The following is a 6,000-nucleotide window of genomic DNA, read 5'->3' as shown; positions in this document are numbered from 1 at the left end:
TATATATATATATATATATACATATACATATATATATACATATACATATATATATATACATATATATATATATATATATATATATATATATATATACACACACATATACATCATTTTGTAGTGCTTGTAGTTAATGTAACTGTAGTTCAGACAGAGCTTTTTCTTTCTAACAAATACTGGAAAATCCTGGAAATTTGGCAAGAAGAAAAGTCCTATAACGACAGGCTATGCCAAAGACAGGAAAACTGTATTAGTAAAGAGGCGTGTACACCAACATTGGCCAAGTTAGATCAGAAGATAAACTGTGGTATACTTTCACCAGTACCCTACTACACTTACCAAAAGTTAAGTCATTAACGTGGTATAGGTTAAAACGCCATACCTTCCCAGTTGTCCACTAGATGACGGTCGAGTCTTACGAAATTATAATGTAATTCAGCTCGAGGTGGCTAGAGAAGAGAAATAAGACAGAACTCTCACTCTGCTCTTTTTTCGATACCACAAATGCACGCAGACGCGGATTTCAAATAGCCTGTTGCTTCCAGGGTGGAGAAATAAAATGTCGAGTTTTGTAAAAACAACTACCATTTGTGTCATGTTTTATAAAATGTCGAATGGCAAACGTTATGCCCAGAGTCTAGTTATGACTCGTCCGACGGCGCATGCGTCATGACAGACATCATTTTGCAGACCGGAAGATGAGCCAGTTTTCCTCTCACGTAGCCCATCTTCTTTAAATCCTATCTTTGATCTAACTAGCTATCTAGCTACACTGACACTTGTTGGGGATACATGTGTTTCTGAGTGTTGCTCTGCAATTTACCGAGTTACCGGCAGATTAAGAAGCCACCTCTGGTGACATTTCTCATTTAAGTGGTACGTCTCCTGTTTGAGGTTATCTATTTACGGCATTTATAGCATGTATAGCTCTTATTGGCTGTTTCTTTTTACATACCTTGACTTAAAATATAACGTTAGCTATGTTACGCTATGGTAAAAATGTAACTGTTAGGTTAGTGCATCTTCTTTTAACTTACCTGGTTAAAATGTAAGCAGTCTCATAAAATATCCTTCACAAACGCTAACACTAACGTTATCGTTTATAAAACGTTTAGCTAGCTAACGCTACTTATTCCGTTTTTGTGTTGCAGCTTAGGTCAACATAAGTTAGTTGTAGCGTTTCTTTGGCGTATCCAAAACCATAGCATTATAGCTGTCTATGCTAGTTGATCTTTGTAGAGTAACCCCACTTCTTTCTTTGGCTCCGTGTTGATGCCACACGGTTTTAATGTTCCGCGGGCTTTTGTTCCATCCACTCTTACTACGTCGGTCATATTTATCAACATGTATTATGCTCTCATTGTTGCGTATTTACAAATGCTCTTTAAGATGTTCGTAGGTTGTGCTTTGGGCGGATACAAACTACAACAACAGAATCTCTTAAGCTCATAAACTGTTTCCTGTGCCTGGGGCAGAAAGTTTAGAAGGGTTTAGGTCAATATAATATATCCATTAGTTTAGGTTTGTTTTGTTGTTTTTAACATATGTAAATCAGGAATTCCCAACATTTGAACTGAAGTGTAGTCTGGTTAAATGCACCCCCTTAAGAGATTTTGCAAATCCCTGCATTACAGAGATTTCTCACTTATGGCCAAGATACAACTGACAACTAAAGGTTCGGCCATAATCAAGTAAAATATAGAATATACAAACCTAAACTCTGTTTAACCACTTTTTTTTATATATTTATATTATATTGTTAGATAAATTCATCAATTGTTATGCAATGGCATGAACTGCTTAGATTAGAATGCATTGTGTGTATTACATTAAGTACTGTATACTAGAGCTAGAATGATAAATCAGCCACTCCAACATGTCGGCCAATATAAGCTTCTTGCAAGAAAATTGATATCTGTGTGTATGTCTGATGATAACTACTCTCGCTTTGCCTGACCCTCCTCCAAAGCATCCTTGAGGAGGGTCTTGCTACTCCTCATAGCATTCGGGGATGGGAAAAAAAACGTTCTCTGGTTTATTGGCATTTCTTTAAACCAATCACAATCGTCTTGGGCGGTGCTAAGCGCCGGAGAAAAGCCACGGTGCTGCTGCAAAATAGGCCCGGAAGGAACTCGATTTGGTGGAACACGTAGAATAGATAGAATACACTTTATTGTCCACAAGGGGAAATTTGTCTTGGACATAGTGCTACAATCTGTTAGTCAAGCTCAATCTTTTAAGATTGAACATTAGTCTGGGGAGTCTGCTCTGTATTTTCTACTGCACGAGGCGTGATCAACGGGCATAGTTCAAATGACTCTGGGCGCGATTGGATAGTCCTTCAGCCAATCAGACCAACGATCCGGGTGACGTAGCAGCGGCATCAACGGGTTGCTGCGCTTCGGTGGCCGCCATGTTGAATGTAAACAAGAAGCTGCTTGGTCGCTTCTCTATCGTCATCGTGTTAAACCAGCCAATAGCGCACCAGGTGGATAAGCCAGTTTGTGATTGGTCCCCGCAGATTTGTAACGGAAGCAGGCTAGATAATACAGGTTTCCAGCCTGAGCTGCAGGAGAAATAAAATTGCTGGCAGATCGGGCTGGGTTTACCCAGTCTAACAATCTGTTGCTTCACAACACAAACATGAAAAAAAACATTATAAAATCAACATAAAAATAAGATAAACAAAGCGTCGTAGGACACAAAAGAAGGACACACATGACAGCACAGACAACAAAACATCCTAAGAATGAACTGTAATAATTAAAGTGCGAAGTGCAAAAAGTGCTAGTGTATTCATCACACCCCTGCAAGTCAACCGTAGCACGAGCCCAGGTCGCTACAGAGCCGCGCCCCCCGGAAGTTAATTGACTGGAGTGTACGTTTAAAAGTAGATTTAGTCGTGCAACAGAAAACTCAGATTGGACAGATGGTCTAGCTAGCTGTCTGGATTTACCCTGCAGAGATCTGAGGAGCAGTTAACCATAGTCCTCACAAATCCACCAGAGGTTAGAACGCCAACACAGAGACAGAGGAAGGGGACAGACATGCGTCCTTAACGAGTGAAATCCGAAATACGGATTTTCTGGCGGCACCGGAGCAATCCCAGAAGTAGAACGTCGTGGATATAGACTAGTCGATAACTAACAAAATGCCAAACTGGGTTTACGGTAATTTAGAAACAGTTTCACCATTAAACGTTTCCACCAGAAAGCAACTGTAAAATGTCCCTCTTATTATGTATCTTGATCACAATTCTTCAAATTTTTTTATTAATTTTATTTTCTAAAAAGATTTTTTTGTATGTTATGTGTTGGTATGCTTAAACAAATTGGTTGATATATTGTTATTGGAGTTTTCCCCCCCAAATATTGATATTAGTATCAGCCTCAAAAATCCAGTATTGGTTGGGCTTTAATCTGGTATGGTCTGGCTACACCACCTATCTATACTGGCATAGGGGGGAAATGCTCTGGCTTGTTTGTATTGCTTTAAAGCTCCATTGTGTAAGAATTTCTCCCATCTAGCGGTGAAATTATATATGACAACCAACTGAATATTACTTTCTAGCCCCCCCCCATTCCGAGCGCGTTCTAACTCCTACGGTGGCCGAACCCGAAATGAGCTCTTAGTATTGCCATCGTTTACACGCAGCTGTTCTAGCTGTCTGTGTTACAACTGCATGACGTGCGTTGTCTGCCAGGGAAATCACGACGTTATGCACAACCATGCTGTAGTTAGCCCAGCAACTATGAAACTTTGAATTTACACAAATAGGCAGTATTACCTGTCGAGAAGAAAGCAGGCAACTTTGGCGTCCCTTTTTAAAATCCTTGCTCCTTATGATCTCTTTCCATCTTGGAAAAGCCACTCCAGTATTAACTTTGGTCTTGTTGCTTTGCCTGTCGCGTTGTCATTTTAATTCTCTTTTTAACTTCCTTGGCGACTCTGTTACATGTCCTAGAGAATAGGTGCGATCCTCCATTTTCAACAGGCTTTCAAATCGGCTGGCAGTCGCAAGTAATCTTCTCCCCCTCCCTGGCATTCGTCACGGTGCCACTGAGTGTAAAAGCGCGAAAGGTGGAGGTATGTCCCTCTTTGGCTAACGTATTTTAAAGATGGAGGCGCAACATGGCTGCTGCCATTGAGCGACTCGCTCGTACGCATTCTGAATGATTCTGAATGGCAGATTCTACGCTTACGAGAATACTTTGATTAGTTGGTGGAAGTAATTACACATGAATGAGCACACATTTGTGAAAGAGCAAAGTTTTTTTTTTTTTTTTGCTAAAAATCAACAAAAAAAAATGACACAATGTAGGTTTAACCAATCTCAACTGTCTAAGCCCCGACAGAGGAGATAGTGAGATGGGAGGGTAGCGTATGATTACATGTTTTATATGTGAAATAAGTGTAGAACATCTGGTAGCAGTATGAAGCAAGTGTTGGTTGGTGGATCGATAACAAGAAAGCAGTGGTAGCACCCCCCTGATGGATATGCAAAGTAAATTTCGTTAAACTGAGCCACAAATGAATGATACTTAGCTGTTTCAGTTTGTTTTTTTAAGTAATGCATTTCATTTTTAGGAAGAAGAAGGAAAAAAACAGTGGAGGAGGGTGCCTTCGCCCGGCTCTGGTGGTCTGGTGGATTCATAGTTACTGCGATAGTACAGGCTTCCGGTCAGGCCTGGGATGTTTGTGCACAGATAAGAGTACAAGAGTGTACTTAGACTTAATACATGTACTATCCCACTTTTTAAATTAGTTGGCTTTATTCAACACTAGGGTTTAAACTCTTTTTACATATGGATTACACAGGGTGAATGAACTTCTACAATAGGTTTCATTGCAAATCCAGTTGGCCATTTAACCTTGCAGTGCATTACCAGCTTGGCTATTTCTGGTGTTATCTTCTAAATTATCTTTTGTTAAATGTTTCTCGTGCTTGTGATTTATTTTTTTTGCCAGCTGTACTAAATAACCTTAGAAAGCGTGGAGTAGAGTAGTCAGTGAGCGTCTGAGCAACTTCAATGGCGCAAATAAACGGAGGCAGTGATAAGAGCCGGCCGTACAGTAACATACTCTAAACTTTGCCCTCAGTCAGTGTTTCCTCTGACCCCATGAATGAACTCTGAAGTTGGGTCTGCAGGTCAGTGACCCTGATACACGCAGGCTACACGTCTGGACCTCAGTCAGTGATATACAGCCACCCACTGACCTACTCATTAAAGCACGTTTGTCGACACGCATTTATAGATACAAACACAAACGTATACACTACAGTACATATTCACATTTTAAACACAGTAAGTGCAGAAACACTGATTGTTTTGCTGGTCAGTTGAATACCAGTGTGACATCAAGTCTGGCGGTAAAACTGAAGTTAAAGAATTTCTCTTTTCATCTTTCCTCAGGTGCTGTTGACTTTTAGGTCATTGGTGGATAAGGAAGGACACATAAAGCCAAACACTAGACGGAGTGACCCAGCTGTCTGAAACCACTTACCTGGGCTGCAGGCGTCCACACGTTCCACCTGGTGAGTGACAGAACTACAGCAATTGAACTAATTATTGCCGATGTTTTATAGCTATAGTCTGTAGATATGAGATACTGTACATAAGTGCAGGCGTGTGAACATATCTCATCAGTGTTTAGACATCAACCGTGGTATTATAAAACAGCTGCATACATTAGAGATTCTCTGGGGCATCCCAGAGAACAGCCATTGTAAAAGTTTGATTTCACTACTGTGAATGGATCATAATTAGGGCAGCAGTGATTACTTTTGTCGCAACATTTACATTGATCATGCCTATACTTCATTTCATAACATTGCCTTCTGTCAGCAACTACTTACCATGATTGATACACTGCATTTGTTAGTAAAAGCTTTAGTTAACACTGTTAACTAAAGCTTTTAAGGTGTGCTTTTAAGGTCTACAGGTGTGTGATGTCTGTTTAGTGCCACCCCTATGATAGACTGGCTTCTTTCCTAATATT

At 40.2% G+C, this 6,000-nt stretch overlaps 1 protein-coding gene across 2 annotated transcripts in view; it reads left to right on the top strand.

Moving 5' to 3' along the window:
- Positions 1-762: 762 nt before the first annotated feature.
- ncalda (neurocalcin delta a) overlaps positions 763-6,000 on the top strand; it is a 92,538-nt gene continuing 87,300 nt past the window's right edge. For both annotated transcript variants that reach the window (XM_078253807.1, XM_078253808.1), the window contains exons 1-2: positions 763-876; positions 5,415-5,536. The gene's annotated coding sequence lies outside the window, so the exon portion shown is untranslated. The remainder of the gene's footprint in view (positions 877-5,414; positions 5,537-6,000) is intronic.

This window comes from Sander vitreus, chromosome 6 (assembly GCF_031162955.1).
Source record: "Sander vitreus isolate 19-12246 chromosome 6, sanVit1, whole genome shotgun sequence".
In the NCBI taxonomy this organism is placed as follows: Eukaryota; Metazoa; Chordata; class Actinopteri; order Perciformes; family Percidae; genus Sander; species Sander vitreus.
This window is presented reverse-complemented; position numbering and strand designations above follow the sequence as displayed.